Consider the following 20,317-nt stretch of genomic DNA (forward strand, 5'->3'; position numbering starts at 1 on the left):
AACCAACAACTACAGGCATCCACAAAAGCCAACCATCCAGCCCTCTCAGTAACTGTGTCTCTGCCTCTTGCTTGCTCATTCACTCTGCAGTACCTAACTTCATATAATGGCAGAGATGAAGAAGAATTTAAAGCAACTTCCTTCTTCCTCTGCGCTGTTAGAAGCAGCAGTGTTTGTCGGTGAGTGAGTAAGGAGTAAAGAGGCATCATTACTGAGAAGATTGGATGGGGCTCTCCACAGTTGGTTGTCAGCTTCAGTTCTGATGAGTGCTGCTACAGTCACTTGGAGGCTTCTGATGATGTAATAGTCAGTTCACAGGCTGTCACAATCTGCCATTATTCTACCTCAGTGACAGTTCTATTTCAGGAAGGGCCATGGCTCAGTTGCAGAGTACATGAGTTGCATGCAGGAGATTTCAGGTTCAATCCTTGGCATTTTCAGGCAGGACTGGGAAAGACTTCTGCCAGTCAGTGTAGTCAACACAGAGCCAGATGGACCTATGGTAAGACTCAGTATATAAGGTCAATTCATATTTCTTCCAGCACCCCTTCTGACTTGTGGAGAGCATCCACGTCCATATTATAATCTGGAAAATGACGGGTCGGGAATTTAAAGCCATTGGGAATATTCTCCAGTTGCAAACAAGGAAAGAAAAAATACCTTGGTTTGCAGTTAATATTTCTGTGGCTATTTTACCATGAATAATAAGTTGAGGCCACATCTCCCAATCTCTAAAGGCAGCCATTTTGACCTGTTATATCTTTTTACAAATAACCTACACAGAAGTAATAAATAATACAGGGACACTGACATACTTGCAACACCCGTCATCTCACACCACAGATTAATCCCTGAGCACTTGTCTCAGTTTAACCCATACTACATATTGCAAAGAACACTTCTTCAGTGACTGTATGTTATATCTAAGTGCTGTGCAATTGGCTGATGTGCCCTAACTTCTGAAACAGTTTTCTTATTTAAAAAAGAGCTAAACATATATCATGCCACAATGGATCCATGTGTACTTATTAAAGAATATCAACCAAAACACATTTGGCAACAATTATAATTTGGATAGTAGGTTATTACTGGAGGGAATAGAACCAGTGTGTTGGAATTTACAAGGGTCTCTGCTAACCAAAGGGATGCAGGTGGCGCTGTGGGTTAAACCACAGAGCCTAGGACTTGCCGATCAGAAGGTCAATGGTTCGAATCCCTGCGACGGGGTAAGTTCCCGTTGCTTGGTCCCTGCTCCTGCCAACCTAGCAGTTCGAAAGCACGTCAAAGTGCAAGTAGATAAACAGGTACCGCTCTGGCGGGAAGGTAAACGGCATTTCCGTGCACTGCTCTGGTTCGCCAGAAGAGGCTTAGTCATGCTGGCCACATGACCTGGAAGCTGTACACCGGCTCCCTCGGCCAATAAAGTGAGATGAGTGCCGCAACCCCAGAGTCGGCCACGACTGGACCTAAGGGTCAGGGGCCCCTTTACCTTTACCTTTTACTGGTAACCAAGAAAGCTGGAACATATCATACTGGAAAGGGGTTTCCTGAGATCAAGGAGCAGGCTTTTGTCTTCACTTGGATACAACTGGACATTGTTTTAAATCAAAATGGCACTCTCAACCATTCAAAACTGCACTGATTTAAACTACTGATTTAAATTTGTGGGCTTCTTAAAACTCCTTGGCAATGCTGGGAATGAGGGTGCTAGTCCTATATATGTTATGGGAGGCAGCTCCAAGTATATGAGGCGGCAAGGAAGAAAGAACAGAGAGTCATTTGAGGAAACAGAAGACGTGGGCGGCAAAAGCAATGGACCTGGACTTACGCAACATATTCCAAAGTGACCCAGGGAAGGAACACAGAAAAGAACTTCCTACAGCCCTCTAGCTCCAAGCTGGCCATAGACATGTAAGTCTCAATAGCCAGCCCTGGAAAAGAAGCCCTCTTGTTTACCATAGGAGTTAAATCATGCCATCCCTAGATTCCATTTTATTTAAGAAACGCTTCAAAAACCAATTTCCCCCCTCTAAATCCTATAAACATTGTCCTAGCTCTGCAAGCCGCCAAGCTTGATCTTATCATAGACGGTGAGCTTGTTTTCTTTAGTTTTTCCACACAGCAATTGAGCAGAGGCGGGTGGCCCATTCCTTGCCCCTTATCGTTTGTCATTTATACAGCTCTGCAGGGAACCGAGGCTCCTATCTCACGTAAGACTCCCTTATAGCTTCTTTCTGCCGCACAACTTTTTCTCCTTTTTAAAAAAAAGGGGGGAGAAAAGAATCTGGATCTGCGTTCAAATGACATTTATCAATAGGCATCTCCTGAGCTTCCATGCAGCAACACAATGGAAGCTTAGCCCCCATTAATGTTCCAAGCTGTTGGGTTCAACATACAAAGAGGTAACCCAATCATTTTGTCCCCATCTGGAAAGATTTCTGTTGCCTTTTTCTCCAAATTTAAAACTAACCAAAATGTGCATGCCGTTCCCAGACAGAGGGAAGTGGTACACATTACCCATAGGAAGAATAAGCTTCAGCACTGATTTAAAAGAGGTGAGGGGGAGTACATGGAACCTACATTTCCTTCGCTGCCACTGCTTGTTGTTATAAGTTTTGTATTGAAGGGCTTTCTCTAACTTTATGACATCTCCACCAATATTGTGGCGCTTTTATAAAATCAGAATTGGAAGTATACCATGGTCAGTGCTACTTCTGAGAGTTCATTCCTGGCAGGTTGTTATCCAGCCTCTGCTTAAATACCTCCAATGAATGAAAGCCCGTCTGCCTCCACCTTATCTAAACAGCTCATACTCTTAGGAAGTGTCTCATAATATTAAGCAAAACTCTGCTTCCCTGAATTTCAAGCCAGGGGTTATAACAAGGCTACTAAGGGATGTGTCTTGAGGAGTAGGCATGGACTAAGGAGAGTTCCTAGCACTGAATAGATAGACCTGGAGGACCACACTTGGTTCCCAGGTCTGAGTTTCCCCACCCACTTTCTCCAAAGTAAACACAGCTGTGTGTGTGTGTGTGTGTGTGTGTGTGTGTCTGTTTCTCTCTACCTAAACTAAAACACAAAATACAGTACAAGAATGTCCCCAAAGGGAAGGTGACTCAACCCACTGATCACTTCAGTTGCCCTTCTCTGTATGTTTTCCAATGGATGGGCCGTGATTAGGGTATAAATAAAGAGAACAGGAGAAAGATTAAACCAAATTGAGGCTGAATTCATATGCATGCTTACTTTTTTAGAGTAATCCCCACAGAACAGAGTGGGAATTATTTCTGTGTAGTGATGTAGTGCACTGCGAATATTTAATCCAGAACCAGAAAGCTACTTAACACAAGATCTGCTTTAGCCAGTTAATGTTTTAGAAACAATGCTCAAAGAGACACCTTCAGTCTGGCTATGCCCTCCAACTCTTTTGATACACTACACTCCCTGCTCAACAAAAATTACCTTAATACAAACATGATGAGTGCCATTCTGAGACACTGGCACAGATTAACTTTTTTTGAATCCCAGGGTAATCTTAGCCTTGGAAATGATGTCCCGTGGCAGCATGGCCTATAATTTCACTATGCATTATGTATTAAACGTATTTCCCTTTCTAACAGCACCTTTAATTCCATTAGAATTAACTTTGCTCTCCTGTTAAGGAGAAAAGGCTGAGTAAATGTAATCAGCCCTGTGAACTGTGATGACAGTTGCAAACCTGCTGTAGTCTGGAACTTGGTGTGGAGAATGCAGCTTGCTGCTGAATGAGACGCAGTTGCAGGCAGCCTGAGGAAACACCTTCAGTCTTGATGCTTGCCACCCCCCAAAAAAACCCAGTCCAATAGCGAAAAAGTCATCCATTCCTGCTTTACTCAAATATATGCTGTTGTTTGAAACTACCCCCTTTTTCTTCTCAGTGTATCTCCATTCCTGCTTTACTCAGTCCTCTCCCTCTTCCACTCCTCAGCTGCCTCATATGTGAGAGAGATATTTATATATTATTTCACTCCTGGCACCATGAGTTGTCTTCTACATGAAGTTCAAGATGCAATGTGGTAATTTGGAGCAGGTATTTTATTAACAAGCAAACACCTACATATGTACAGCATCCATCACTTAACCTGCTCTAAGTGAATAAAGTAACTGGCAGATTTGCTCTTAAGAGTCTATTTGTGTTAGAGATACAGTAGCATATATATGCACAGGTAGGAGGGCTGCAGAATAGGAGGGAAGGTGAAAGAAGGAATTTAGAATCCTAGAATCTTAGAGCTGGAAGGGAGCTCAAAGGTCATCGTTCTAGAGCAGTGGTGGCCAAACTCAGCCCTCCAGATGTTTGGGGACTACAACTCCCATCATCCCTAGCTAACAGAACCAGTGGTCAGGGATTATGGGAATTGTAGTCCCAAAACATCTGGGGGGGCAGAGTTTGGCCACCACTGTTCTAGAGCAACCCCCTGCAATGTAGGAAAGTCAGCTAAAGCATCCATGACACATGGCCATCCAACCTCTGCTTAAAAACCTCTAAGGAAGGTGAGTCCACAACCTTCCAAGGAGACCGTTCCACTGCATGCTTTTTTATAGCTAGAATACAAAGCTGAAAATGAATGAACTGCAGCTAAAATATTATGTTCTTTTTTCACATAGTCTAGCCCTTCCCCTGCCCAAATATTCTAAAGAGGGTCTCTTCTCCAGTCTTCAGAGAGTAGCTGGACTCTGCAGATTAAATCTGAAATCTTAGGCCCAGTGCTCAGAAACTGCTCACACTAATGAAATTCACTGTCGCAAAATCCACCTGGAACGATGGGAGTTTCAAACAGGGCCAGGAAACTTTGGGAATTGTACCACCCTCAACTCCAATTCCCTCCTTACATGCAAGGACATTAATAACTTTCATTCACTAAAATAGTCAAGCTTGATGCACTCAGCAAAATGCCTCCTCTCTTTTAAAGAAGTGTTTTGTAATTAGTAGGAACCATACAAACACAGAAGAAAGGGCATTCTTCAGCAAACACAGTTGATCAGCCAGAAAAATCACATCAACAAGGACATTTCCATCCAGGCAGAATTCATTAACAAGGCTCTGTGTGATGTGTCGCAAAGAAGAAATCTGTCCCTTCCTGTAAGCCTCTTTTCCCTCCCAAGAAAAAGCGGGTGGGGGGTGGGGAAAGAAAATTTTGCTGGCAGAGTGTGATCTGAGCATTCTCAAATCTTTGAGCCTCCAACATTAACCCATCTCCCCAGAGGCGTTTCTCCTGCAAAAGCCACACGGCAGGAACCTCAGACAATAAAAGCAGGTGGCAGAACAACATAACCAGTGAACCCCCTATGGTCAAAGTCAGTTGCTTCCAATTAAGCGTTAACATGAACTCCCTCTTAAAGGAAAGAGTCAAACCTGTATCTAATCAAACACTCTCTGCTAACCTTTTTTCCCCCTGACAACGGTTGGTCAAGAGGAAAATGAGGCAGGTCCAGAGGTGGGCTCCTCTCAAGTTCTTCTGCTCTGTTAAGCAGGCCCACTCAGTCATGAGTGTGCATAATCAAGCAGCAAGAAACAGGCCGCGAGTCTCTTGCTCCCGTATATTGACAGAGTGGCAAAGGCCAGCAACACATTTGATGAGCTTTCACTCTCTGTAAACAGTGAATTTGATCTTCCCAAAAGGGTCACTAGGGATCTGCTTATGTACACATGCAACAAATGCAGTTTATTCCCCACAAGTATTGCTCAAGGCAAAGCAGATGGTTTGAGGGAAATATTATCAGATTCCACCACAGGTGGAAGATGCCTTATTGATTGATTAAACATTGGATTTATTTTCTACCCTTCTTCCAAGGAACTTAGGGCAGCATACATGGTCACACACATACATACACATACACATACACACATACATACATATACCTATTTTATTCTCAAGAGTCCTCTTAAGCAGTAGCATAATTATTATTACATTTATACCATTCTTTTCCTAAAGAAAGCTCAAGATGGCACAGTTGTTCTCCCGCTCTCCATTACTGTGAGGTAAATTAAGCTGAGAAATAGTGAGTTGTTCATGTTCACCCAACAAGCTCCATGGCTGAGCGGGGATTTGAACCCTGGTCTCTCAGGTCCTAGTCCAACATTCTAACCACTACACCAAACAGACCATCCCCTGGCGAGAATGACTGTCCCAGTGGGGATTTGAAGGTGGGTTTCCACAGTCCTAGACTGATACTTTCACCATTCCACCAAAGTGGCACCTATTCCAAATTTGATTACTAATCCAACTAGCAAAGTACCCTTTATAAACTGGTTGAGTTGCTTTGTTCCTCATAATTTTACTGCATTGTTGGTTATGTTTTATACTGTATTTGTAGATTTAAAACCTTTCATATACTACCCTGAAATCCATTTTTGGATGATTGGCAGATTTAAGGGAGGGCAAAGGGCAGTTTGTTTTGTTCTTGTTTTTATTATGCATTTTTGTGTTTATATTGTATTTTTAATGCTGTGAACCGCATGGAGAACTATGGCTGAAGGGTGGCATACACATTTAATTAATAAATTAATATGTTTACTCTGAGGCCCCATTTGCACTATACATTTTTAAAGCAGCATCATGCCGCTTAATACAAACAAACAATCTTTATTACGGTCCAGAGACCAACAAAACATTACAAATCAATACAGAGTTCATACAGCCTACCTCCAGGTTAATCAAGCACTTTGTTTGGAATATAGGGCTCATTTGTTCTTTCAACCACCGATAAAAACTTTGCCACTGCCAAAGTTCTAGCTTTTGTCCGGTCTTCCAGTAGGAACCTGACATAGTGAGCCTCTGACTTTCCCGGGAAAGGCACCAGCAAGGGTAGTATCAGTTCAGCCCTGGCCTGCTCATACTTCGCACAATGTAACAAAATATGATTTATGGACTCGATGTCTTGAGCACACGAGCAAAGTCTGTCCTGGTAGGGAACTCCTCTCAACCTACCATCCAGCACTGCAGAGGGGAAGACATTCAGTCTGGCCTTGGTGAAAAGGCTTCGATAGTTAGGTACTGTCAGGTTTTTGATGTAAGGTGTTAACTCAAAGACATACCCATATTGAACTCCTGCTGCCAGTGGACTACAGACTGCGTGTGACCGAGATCGCAAGTCACTGTGTGCATTGTCCCATAATCTTTGCTTTAAAGCCTTTTGGGCGCCTTCATAGCCCAGGTAATACAGTTGGGGGGGGGAGACAGACCAATAGAGGTGGCTTTTTTAGCCATGGTTTTCTGCCATTTGCTGACAAATTCCTCATTGGTGATATGTTGGTACAGACCCTTCCCTAGATTAAACACTGAAATCCTGAGCCAATGTCTTAGGGCAGCCCACCATGCTCTAGCTGAAATTGGGCATTCACCAGCTTCCAACAGAAGTACGGAGTTGGGGACACAGTTAGGTACCTGCAGCAGAGATCGTATAAATTTTGCCTGAAAGCCATCTAGCTTTGGCAGGTCCCCATTATGCCAGACATTTGCTGCATACAGGAGTTGGGAAACGGGTTTTGCGTTGAAAACCCTTAAGGCTGCTGGAACATATTTGCCGCCCTTTGTGAAGAAGAATTTATGTATGGCTAGCTTTGTAATCTCCGCCTTTTGAAGGGAGGTTTGCCAATGGTGCTTCCAAGATCTTGTATGATGGAATGTGAGCCCTAGGTAGCTGAAGTATTTTACCTGTTCGAGGTTATGGCCATCCAGCACCCATTTAGACTGGGAGAATCTTCTTTCGAAGACTAAGATTTTAGATTTTTCATAATTAATGGATAAACCATTTCCAGAACAGTAATCAGAAAATTTCCTCAACAGATAATTCAAGCCCGGCCTGGAACGCGAGATGATGGCTGCGTCATCAGCATACAACAACAAAGGGGTCCTTCTCATTCCTATTTTTGGAATGTGTCCATCTGGGTCCATTAAGTTCTCTTCTAGGTCATTTAGGAATAGGCAGAACAATGTGGGGGCCAAAATACAACCCTGTCTCACCCCCCTAGTCATCTCGATGCTGTTCGATAGCTGTCCCTGTCGACCGCATCGGACCTGCAGCTTGGTTCCATTGTACAGGGCTTTTATAAGAAAGAGAAGCCGTTTGTCCTGCAAGATCAGACTCAATTTGGACCATAGCTGGGATCTGGGGATGGAGTCAAATGCTGATTTCAGGTCCATAAAGGCCACGAAGAGTTTACCCTGTAGGTGTCTGGTATACTTCTCAGCTAGGAAGGACAGCATTAGACAGTGGTCTGTTGTTGAATGATTCTCACGGAAAGCTGCCTGGGCTTCAGATAGTATATTATGTTCATTTAGAAAAGTTGTCAATTTGCTACTGAGGAAATGGGCATATAGTTTCCCAATTATTGAGAGCAGGCTAATAGGCCTATAATTGGAAGGTACATTTGGGTGGCCTCTCTTAAAGATTGGGACTACTATAGCATGTTTCCAGCTATATGGTACCTTACCAGAGTTATTTACTACCGTAAAGAGTGCTGCCAGAAGCGGGGCCCACCAGTGCTGGTTTGATGTAATCACCTCAGCTGGGATAAAGTCTTTCCCCGGAGCCTTTCCGCTCTTCAGCTTCCCAATTAATGTATGGACTTCCTCCACAGTTACCGGCCTCCAATTAGGGAGCAGTGACAATTGTACCCTGTCATCCTCCTGTGAACTGGAAGGGAGGTTTGGATTTTCCATAAATATATTTCTGAAGTGGTTCTCCCAAACCTGAGCTGGAATGACACAGCTGGGGGCTGAGGAGCTATTTCTCATTGAGTCGGAGACCAGTTGCCAAAAGAGTTTAGTTTCGCTTAATACAGTCATGACTCCCCCCCCCCCAACCAAGACTCCTGTGAACTGCAGTTTGTTAAGGGTGCTAAGAATTATTAGATGACCCCCTATTCCCTTCCCAAAACTACATTTCCCAGAGTGCTTTAACAATCAACCCTTCTTCCCATTTACTTCTATTGCTACTCAAGAATTTTAGCATTCTCATATATTAGGCATGTTCCATAGACAGAAACCCCAGTGAATGAAGTGAACCATAAGCACCGTGCATCAGGACAATATATTAACATATTTATTGGCCTCTCCATCCAACCGAGTCTCTTCCATAAAAGATATGCCACCCCTGACACCAATTTCCACTTTTTCTTTTTGCTGAGCGTGTGAAAATGTCTCTGGTTATCAAACCGGTGCCTAACGGAAGCCAGCAATATTTAATGATGTGGACTCCATCTGAGAGCTCAGCTCAGGCCCTACTGCCAAACTGCCCATGCCAAGACCATTTTGCCCTCAGAAAGGCCCTGCTGTGGCTGATGCATCTCAATGAGGTCCTGGGCGACAGCCTGCAGAGGTTTCCCTGGTAACAGTGTTCCAGCAGAGCAGGATATTGATTACCCCACGGAATGAGTTGCCACCTGGAAAAAGATTTAGGGAACATGAACGCAGACCAGGTGCATGAAACCAAGGAAGAAGTTAAGAGGGAAAAGTCGGGAATTCATATCTGAGCCAGTGGGCAAGGAAGAAAAGAGGAAATATGCTATTAGAATTACTTGCTGTGCAGAACAGAGATCTAAAACCCAAAAGTCCTTCCTCAGACTTCCAATGAAGTCAAAGCAATGGAGGGTGCTTGATATTGATATTTGGAAGAGGTAAGTCAGCCTCCTCATTTTTAAGATAGCTCTATGACAAAGTTCACTTTCGAATGACATAGATGAGAAATCTACATTATGAGATAGCAATGGGTAGCACAATGCTAACCATGCCTACTCAGAAGTAAGTCAATGGGGCTTATTCCCATGTAATTAGGGTTAGGAGTCCAGCCTATATACACATTCTGTTCGGAGACACAAACGGTGTCTCTGAAAAAATTTACACATCACTTGGGAAGACAGACAAACTAATACCAGTGTACTGGAACAAGCAAAGATCACCATTGCTGAAGCAGTCAAAATCAATTAAAAAATTGTCCAGTAGCAACTTAGAGACCAAGTTTGTTCTAGGTATAAGCTTTCCTGATTATCGTCTTCCCAATCAACTACTCTATTCTGAACTTAAAAATGGAAAGTGTAATGCTGATGGTCAACAAAAGACATTTAAAGACTGTCTCAAGGCAAATTTTTAAAATGTAGTGTAAACACCAACAACTGGGAAACATTTGCCTGTGAGTGCTCCAATTGGAGAACAGCCTTTACCAAAGGTGTCATGGGCTTTGAAGACACTCGAACTTAGGACGCAAGGGAGAAACGTGCTAAGAGGAAGGCACACTTGGCAAATCCACACTGTGATCAACTCCCGCCCGGATACCAATGTCCCCAACTGTGGAAGGACGTGTGGATCCAGAATTGGCCTCGACAATCACTTATGCACTCATTTTTAAAACCGTGTTTATGGAAGACAATCTTACTCGGCTATGAGTGATCGCCAAAGAAGAAGAAGAAAGAAATAAAGATATACACATACAAATACACACATACAGGGATCCTGGGTGATGAGTACATCTGTTTAATCCACATGTTTTCAACAGCTGCTTGTCATATTCCACACTGGACATTTTTAAATGTATAAAAACCTTAGGAATGGACCTAAAGTGTAATGTGTGAGCCAAAGTCTTTAAGGTCTGAGTTCCAAAGGAAAAGCCGTCAGAATTCAGACCACCATACTACCTGAGGTTTGTGTCTCGGGTGCTGGGTTTAATTTAAGTTATCATAACAAGAAATATGGATACATGTGCAATATCTGCACTGATGTCATTGACATAATCTTCATTTCATTGGCTGCTTCTTCTGCCCTACGGTTTGGTTTCTGAAATGAAAGTGACCTACTGTTTTGCCTGGTCTCCAGTGTTCTTGTTAACTTTAAAAGGTGCCACCTTTGACAATGGCTCCAATTCTCATCCAGATTGCTTGGCAAGAAGAGTCCCACCATGGTTAATCTGTTCATTGATACCAGACCTGGCACCATGTCTAACAGAGTTGTTTCTGGGCTTGTCTATGCACAGCCTGGACCTGAGAATTCCTCTGCCTCACTGAACTGCCAGATCAGAGTTTCTGCTGTGGCTTGATATCTAACTTTACAGACTGCTTTAAAAAACCCGAACAACAACAACAACCAACACCTGAGCCACTTGGCTCATTTCAGCTTCTGGGCTCATGACTACAGGATTCCAAGACTATCAAAATCATGTTCTCCTTCCTGCTCACACTTCTGGATACGATTATTATGGCAGTGATTTTCAAATCTCCTTTTTACTAGAGGGGCATTGTCTCATTGTAAATAAGGGAGAGGTTTTGTTGCTTGCCAGTTTCACCCTGACCATATTGGACAGCATGTGAACAGATAGGTTATTTTGAACATTTTCTCCCATCAACATAATGATCCTTCTGTTCTTCAAAATCTTGAGAACAAAGCTGAATTCCTCCCTTTCCTAGTTGTTAAGAGACAACCGTGATCCATGGCTGGACCTAAAAAAGATAAAGGTAAAGGTACCCCTGCCCATACGGGCCAGTCGTGTCCGACTCTAGGGTTGTGCGCCCATCTCACTTAAGAGGCCAGGGGCCAGCGCTGTCCAGAGACACTTCCGGGTCACGTGGCCAGCGTGACAAAGCTGCATCTGGCGAGCCAGCGCAGCACACGGAAACGCCGTTTACCTTCCCGCCAGTAAGCGGTCCCTATTTATCTACTTGCACCCAGGGGTGCTTTCAAACTGCTAGGTTGGCAGGCGCTGGGACCGAGCAACGGGAGCGCACCCCGCCGCGGGGATTTGAACCACCGACCTTTTGATCAGCAAGTCCTAGGCACTGAGGCTTTTAACCACAGCGCCACCCGCGTCCCAATGGACCTAGAAGCATCCAAATGCCTAAGTCTGCAATGCCATATTGAATGAAGTGTTTCGGTGCTGTTTCTTTCAAAATATGTTCTAAAGTGCAGGTGCACTGTAAGCCAAGTTGTCTTATTAAAGGATACTTGATAATGGTATTCCAGTTTTCAAACTATACCCCAGAGCCCTGGGTTCTTTGGGAGCTTATCAAGGCTTCCTTAATGAGAAGAGCACCGAAAGAAACATGCTCACTGTCAATAATCATCTTTCTCTACAGCACACAAAGTTCAGAGTACTGGTACTGATATCCATAACTTTATACATTGTGGGGGCAGAATACCTAAAACAGTGGCCTTCAACCAGTCTGCCATGGCACCCTGGGGTGCCCTGAATGATAGCCAAGGGTGTAGCAGGCAACACTGGCCTTTGTCCCTCTTTTCTTCCCTCCCTCTTCTGATGCCCACCTCTGCCTCCCAAAGGTTTGCACAGCTATTTGTTGCAGCAGCCCTGGCTAAAAGCTCTGAAGGTGAATGGTGCTGGCAAGGGAGTGCTGGTTGCCAGGAGCTGAGGTGGTCTTGGAGTAAGCAAGTATGTGGGCAAGAGTACCCAGTCAACCAGCCCTTGCTATTGGGAATGGGCAGACAAGTTGGAGGTTAGGCAGGCAGGCACTGCGCTGGCCTTTCTTGTGCAAGGCCTGCCTTGGAGCTGATGGTCCAGTGCTGAAGGGGAGCCTTTCTGCTTTGCAGGCCCGGCATTGCCCACTGTTACCATTGCTGCCTCCCAATGTGAGCTGGCCTCACTTTCACCTTTGGCCAGTCTCCATTGGGCCACTAAGGCTGGGGGCATCTTCTTCCCAGGCCCCTGTGGGCCAGTGAGAGGAGGCACCTCTCTTTGGGGTGGAGTGGGGGGCAGCCCAGAGACCAGGGATGGCTGCCTGGACGACTCCCAAGGAGTGCCACAGAAAGAATGTAGTTGGTCTAGTTGGTCAGGGGAGCTGTGGACTCAAAAAGGTTGAAAACCTCTAACCTAAAAGATTGTCTCACCTCTTATATACCCAGTCAATCACTGCACTCGGCTGGAGAGGGAATTCTGAAGATACCATATTATATCCTCTCTCTTGTTTTTTCAGTACTTGTTGAAGACTCTTCCCTTTCAACAAGCCTGTGAGGTGGAGATATTTACTCCAATCAGTATTTGCATTAGATTTGAAATTTATTATTATTATTTATTATTATTATTATTATTATTATTATTATTATTATTATTTCATAAATATTTTAATATAGTAACCATTTTTAACTGTTTTTTACATAAGCAGTTGTTTATCTATGTGTTTACTGAATTGTGGAATCACTTCAAAATGCCTCATGAGAAGCAGTTCATGAATGCAGTAATAATCCTGTTGATAATAACAGAAGCATGTTGGATGTGTTCAAAAGCACTCTTGATTCTCAATGAGGAATGGTGAGCTCCAATACTGCCCTGTGTGAATTGAAAGTGCACCCAAGGACATGGCTCAGGATGCTCTCCACCAAACAATGCTCCTTGGAGACAGACAGAAGTCCTTTCACTGTGATATAGCACTGTGGGTTCACTCTCAGCCATGTTGTACACTAAAATACCATTGTATGCTGGCTTTCAAATCCTGCAAAATGCTGATGAAGATAACTGGAAAAACCAAACATGATTTGATGTCAAAAGCAGATCTCCAACGCTTGGAAAATATTCAAGACAACAAAATGCTATCTGGGGAAATACACAAAAGGGGAATTTAAGGGGAATTTCTGGGAACAAATTTGCTTCAGTTCTACTGGAGCCCCTGGCCCAACATCTACCCCCAATTACTCAATTAGCAAAGTGTTTCCAACAAGAACACATTATCCTGGTTGATAAGCTCTCATCATTCATATAAGGCAGACTTGGTTGTTCAAATCAATATTTGTTAGCAGTCAGAATAAGCTCATTTCATGCATGTTCTAATTAGACAATAGATATTATTACGAAACACCTGCAATGTTTGTAATCATTTTAAAATAATGAGAATCAATATTAGCTTCCAGAGGCACCATATGGTAAACTCATTCCTGGCATGTGGTCCCTGATTGGCTCTTAATGCATCAATAGTGATCATTAGCATTTAAAAAAACTGAATTAACTTGCACTTGGATGCTGGCTGGTGACAACATTTTATGGTCTACCCATGGATAAAATGGCCAAATGCACTGTCTTAATTAGGCCATATGCACCAATGAAACATATTACACTTTTGTATCACTATTTGTGCAAAGACTTTGAAGTACTTTCTCAGTATTTGAAAGATATTCTCACAACCAGTCATTCAGTGTAAGAAATCCATCACCAACAAGAGAATTCACACACACACTCTGACAGAATGTCCATCCAGAAAACTTCAAAGTGATAAAATTGAGGCCAGTTTATGTAAACTGTAGAAACTTCCCTGTACATTGCAAGGTAGGACATAAGCGACAAGACAAAAGAAATTGTGCTTTTTGCAGAGCTTGGAAACTTCAGTTTAAAAGGGAACTAGTTCTAGTTAAATGTCTCCAAAAGTATTTCAAATTCACACACACACACACACCCCTTTACAAAATGAACTCGTTCACTTCACAGTCAGTTCAAATTTCCTTAATTGTGATTTCCTGGAAGACAAGTGTATTGCAATGGAGGGGCATGGCAATCATTATTGTGGCTGGTAATTTGTGTTTGGTTGCTAAACAGCCATGTTGTATTCTGTCAGAATCATAGAACTGAAGAAACAGAGTTGGAAGGGACCCCAAGGGTGAGATCTGGTTAAAAAGCTTGGGAAGAACAGGCATATTCCCAGCCTTTCCTCCGCATCTCACCTCTTGTCCTCCCCCAAAGGATCTCAGGAGAGGTACCTGTACCCAATGAGCTTTGGAGCTGAGCAGGGAATTGCATTGGAGATTCCCCAGTCCTACACCACACAGGAACTCATGTGAAAACACATTTAAAGTGGCATTTTGTCTTGCAAGGGGAAAGTGGCTTTACTTGGCACACACCTGGGCAGAAGGCAGGCCCTCACCCCCAGTGAATGAAGTGGGCTGAGAAGGTGGCACATCAATATACATAAGGGTTGAGGATGAGCAAAATTAACAGTCAGTAAGAACTAAATAAGATCACCCAGCACTTTCAAGGAAACAGGAGCAATTCACTGTGACAACTCCGCCACTCCACATAACCCAACTGTCTTCCCGCATTCCCCTAGCAGGCTCAGTGTAGCATGGAGGAGTATTTATATTAGCTCTTTATTGCCAACAGTTGTGTAACAATAGCTGCTTCACTTTCCTAAAGAAGTTGCTGCAGTTCACTAATTTGTGAAATGCGTTAAGCACTTTGTAAAACACTTGAAGGCTTCTGTTGAATTAAGGCAAAATCCTAATACAGCGGTGTTTCAGTCTGGCAAGTAAGTAAATTCAAAGTGTTTCCAAGACACCATCTTGCTTGATCCCTCAGTTTGGGAAAATATATGGACGGCTGCTTTGAACTGTGCTGATAAAATACTGCCTGCTAGTGAGGTTATGATCAGGAATTCTCAGGGCATCAGCATTTGTCACTGTGATCGTAATTCACATCAACTCATAAACTCCCACCCACCCCAAGCAAAAAATAAAATAAAAAATACTGTGAGCATAACATCAGGGGGTTAATAAAACAGCTCTCCAGTCCTTTTCCTCCTTCAGCTGATAACTTATTCAAATTGTAATTGCCTATAATGGGCACCCTGTATCACATTACTACTTATGCTACATGCAGTCTCCCAGGTCATCAATCAACTCAGCTGCCAGAAAAGACCTTGGTTCTTGTCCTACCAGTGCAACCAGTGCATTGTGAATGCTTGAGGTTTCATGACTAAACTGTTTTGTTTTGTTTACAAAAAAAAAGAGCTACTGCCTCCAGTTGCTTCCAACTGGCTTTCTTTTAGAAACCACTTGAGATTTCTCCCGCCCCACATCCCCAAACAGCTAACCCCAAACAGTGGATCAATTTCTTAGCATGTCATTCCAAGCAACCAATAAGCAAACTGCAAAATGAATCTATTTCTTCAGCAACAGAGCTCCTGCATGCATTCCACAGGCAACGGCAGGGCTGTCTGGTAGCTCAAATCTTAGGTGATTAAATACCTTGCTTTCTTAACCAATTAATCAATTAGTTCACCAATTAAAATAAATATGACAGAATTTCAATACAGGGTGGCTTTTTTTGAAGAATATTTAATGAAGGCAATAGTTCCCTTTGTCTGAACGCTAACACCACTTTTTAATATTGAACACAATGGCTGCAATCCAGAGACAGTGAAGCATACTTGGGATTCATTGAAATTGGGCAAGCCTTGGAGTATTTTCTTGTGCTGTTACATTCCTCTCATTCAAAGAGCACTTGGGCATGTTGGATTTTGTCCCGATTGCATGCTTTCCCCACTCCACTCCATCAAGAAGCATGCATGGCTTGGATTCAGTAATGTCATAGGCACTGATAACATTATTGTAAACAATCGATGGCATTGTGCAGGAAATAGCTTAGAGCAAAATGAATACAAATTAACATGGTAAACAAATCATTAAGTCAAATCATGCTTTCGTCCTTGGGAAGCCTAAATGCCAATCTACAATAGTGTTAAGTGTGGATTCACACAAATATTTTAAACATGGCAAGGTCTGTGGCAGTGTTGGCCAAGCTTGGGTCTCCAGCTGTTTTTGGACTACAACTCCCATCATCCCTAGCTAACAGAACCAGTGGTAAGGGATGATGTAATTGTAGTCCCAAAACAACTGGAGACCCAAGTTTGGCCAACGCTGGTCTGTGGGGTTTTCTATGTGTGGCATCCCCTTACTATGCAAACAAGCTCATCTGTGAAGCAGTTATATTTACCACATCTACTGTCTATACCAGTCTATACCAGTCCAACCTTGGATCCCCAGAAGTAGTTGAACTACAACTCCCACTATCCCTAGTGAGAAGGGCAAGCAGTCAGGGATAATGGGAGTTGTAGTCCAACAACTTATAGGCACCCAAGGTTGAGAAAGGCTGGTATATATAATTAGGTATATACCCCCCACACACACACAAAACTAAACAAAGAACCTTAACTTAAGTAAAGATCATGTGGGTTAAGTTATGTTGCTGTTTCTCCGTTCATCACAGTCTCAAGACTGTTGAAACAGAATTCTTAGCATTCTCACTAAACTAGCATTCTGGGGATTCTTTGATGGAATCCAGGACAGCTGAACTAGTATAAAACAGATATAATACAGTAATGTCGTGCAAATATGTCCATTGCCTACACCCCAAAATCAGTCTTCTTTCCTATGTGCTATATAATTCCTCACCATTCCTCTTTCCTCATCAGGGAGGATGGACTAAGCCAGACTACTTGATCTCTGGCAAGAAAGGCACTGAACACCCACTACGTTTATGGAATTGAGAATAGTTGTGGGGATTCAGCATCTCTCAGGAAGAAACCACCAAGGATGCAGCTGTTGCTGGCTATTGGAAATGGAAGGGGCTGGAATTAGATCTCCTTTGCCTCCTGTCACTTAAGACAAATGATTTATCTTGTTAGTAAACATAAAGTGTTGTGGATTTTGCAGGCTGCTTCCTTTGAATGGGAGACTTAACATTCCCAGGCAGGACTTCTTCAAAATGAGATTGCTTTTCTTCTGCGATTTACATTACCAGAGAGTCTGTTATTAGCTGGATATTTTATCTCTGACACTATGAGAAATATTGCTGCCATAAACCCCACTGCCCTTAGTAAAAGCTGAACTACTTGGTGAAAGCTAATAAAGTGGGGAACAATGAAGGCAATTGCCAATGAATACTTAAGCACCAAGCAAGGGAGCTGCCCCACCCCCCAAGCTAGCCTTTCTTTGATTTCAAGAGCAGCAACAGAGGCAATTGCAGAGCAAGGGTCCTTTCCAATCTATACTGACTGCAGGGTCCATGCCACAATCACAGGGAAATTGACTACATGCCATCTTTAGCTTTTATTCTTTGTCCCCCATATAAATTCACCACTGTGATGAATTCACTTTTTAAACAAACCCAACTAGTGCTTGGCAAAATGGGATGCTTCAGACTTCCAGTATGTGATGCCACAGCTGTTAAGATCCACCATACCTCATCATGTGCAGCTTCCCAAATCATGTAGGATTTCAATGCCAGCAATAGAACAATCAGAAGTCCAGGCGTGTCACATAAATTCAAGATCCACATGGGCAAGCCGTACGAGACATTACAGCCAGAACACAGAACTTGCACATCGAAGCAATCTCTTCCTGGATTAAGTTATCATGGAAAGCAAGTGTTCTACCGGTAACTAGAGGGGCAAGTCATTACAGAATTACCCAGAGTAACTTCTCTCACCAGTGTAGTATGTAAAAACATGTTAACACTGATAAGAGAAGAGGTAGGTATGGTAAACTGTAAGTAGGAATAAAATTAAAAAATTGTCCAGTGGCATCTTCTTGTTGTTGTTGTTGTTTAGTCATTTAGTCGTGTCCGACTCTTCGTGACCCCATGGACCAGAGCATGCCAGGCACTCCTGTCTTCCACTGCCTCCCACAGTTTGGTCAAAAGTGGCACCTTAGAGACCAACTAAGATTGTTATGGGTATAAGCTTTCATGCACATGCACACTTCTTCTGATACACAGATACTCTGTAAGTAGAAATGTCATGGGAAATCAAGTTGGATGTCATAAATCTGAACTGCTCAATTTCAGCCATCAAGACTAGGGTGCGATGTGAAGAATAGCCCACAATGAGTGGCATAGGAGCCAAGGTCCCTTCGGCCCTCCCAATAAAATATTTGAAGGAGCTGTGCTCCCCAAAGTTAATGGACATTCAAATGGTGCACATGCATTGTGTAATATGATTATGTGGGGTAGGGCTTACCTGCCCCCCATATTTTATTCAAGTTGGCACCCCAATGATTGGGCTGTCCCCAGTTCTGCTTGCAATATTACTGCAATAAGAACATAAGAAGAGCCTGCTAGATCAGGCAATGATCCATCTAGTCCAGGGGTCAGCAAACTTTTTCAGCAGGGGGCCAATTCACTGTCCCTCAGACCTTGGGGGGCGGATTATATTGCAGGGAGGGGAATAAATGAATTCCTATGCCCCACAAATAACCCAGAGATGCATTTTAAATAAAAGCACACAGTCTACTCATGTAAAAAAACCAGGCAGGCCCCACAAATAACCCAGAGATGCATTTTAAATAAAAGCACACAGTCTACTCATGTAAAAAAAAACCAGGCAGGCCCCACAAATAACCCAGAGATGCAGCTCAAATAAAAGGACACATTCTACTCATGTAAAAACACATTGATTCCCGGACCGTCCACGGGCCGGACTGAGAAGGCAATTGGGCCGGATCTGGCCCCCAGGACTTAGTTTGCTTACCCATGATCTAGTCCATCATCCTGTTCTCAGAGTGGCTGGTGAGAAATCCTCAAGCAGAACCTAAGCTCTAGTGAGCACTACCCCCCACCCCCACCATGGTTTCCAGGAACTGATATTCAGTTATTGCCTCTGTCCATGGCAGCAAAGCATAGCCACTGTATCTAGTAGCCACTGATAGCCTTGTGGATTTGTCCATGGATTTGTCCAATTCTCTTCTGAAGCCATCCAAGTTGGTGTCCAGCATTGCTTCCTGCGGGAACGACTTCCATAGTTTAACTATGCCCTGCATGAAGAAGCAATGACAAAGAAGGAATGCTGGCTTTTTTGCCTCCATCCTCCAATCGCATCTCCATTGGATCTGGTGCTGCCCCCATCGTTTTTCTGTCAGCATGCTCTGGTCTTTGCTAGGCAGCCAGGAGAAGGAGAGCCTTCCTGGCCAACCAACCTAAACAGAATCAGCACCTTCAAGCAGTGGATCAAACATCAAGCCACCCATAATGGTTTCAGCTGTTCAAGAGGGCTTCTCATGGGAGTGAGTTGCATGGCCTGCTGCTTAAAGGTAAAGGTAAAGGTACCCCTGGGGTTGTGCGCCCATCTCACTTAAGAGGCCAGGGGCCAGCGCTGTCCGGAGACACTTCCGGGTCACATGGCCCGTGTGGCGAGCCAGAGCTGCACACGGAAACGCCGTTTACCTTCCCGCTGGTAAGCGGTCCCTATTTATCTACTTGCACCCGGAGGTGCTTTTGAACTGCTAGGTTGGCAGGCGCTGGGACCGAGCAGCGGGAGCGCACCCCGCAGCAGGGATTCGAACCGCCGACCTTTCGATCAGCAAGTCCTAGGTGCTGAGGCTTTAACCCACAGCGCCACCTGTGTCCCGGCCTGCTGCTTAGCCATCCCTAATTACAGCATATATTCTTGCTTTCATATATTAAAGGATGATCACCACCAGTTACACGTCCCACACATGTATCTGTGAGCAAGCCGCAATTCTATAAGTCATCATATCTTCACTTTGCATACCAACTTTATCTCCAAATGCTTTAGCAT

At 43.6% G+C, this 20,317-nt stretch overlaps 1 protein-coding gene and 1 long non-coding RNA gene across 26 annotated transcripts in view; one reads left to right on the forward strand and one right to left on the reverse strand.

The window, feature by feature from the left end:
- NRXN3 (neurexin 3) overlaps nt 1–20,317 on the reverse strand; it is a 1,185,406-nt gene that overhangs the window by 1,011,956 nt on the left and 153,133 nt on the right. The gene's annotated exons all lie outside the window — the stretch shown is intronic.
- On the forward strand, nt 372–17,576 carry LOC309372862. 2 transcript variants are annotated; one of them, XR_014169713.1, is made up of 4 exons: nt 372–502; nt 3,918–4,069; nt 4,967–5,119; nt 17,216–17,576. It is a non-coding gene; the product is annotated as an uncharacterized lncRNA (long non-coding RNA). The 2 variants fall into 2 exon arrangements; XR_014169714.1 differs by lacking the exons at nt 4,967–5,119; nt 17,216–17,576 and having other exon boundaries at nt 3,918–4,153.

This window comes from Podarcis melisellensis (genome assembly GCF_964234715.1).
Source record: "Podarcis melisellensis genome assembly, chromosome: 1".
In the NCBI taxonomy this organism is placed as follows: Eukaryota; Metazoa; Chordata; class Lepidosauria; order Squamata; family Lacertidae; genus Podarcis; species Podarcis melisellensis.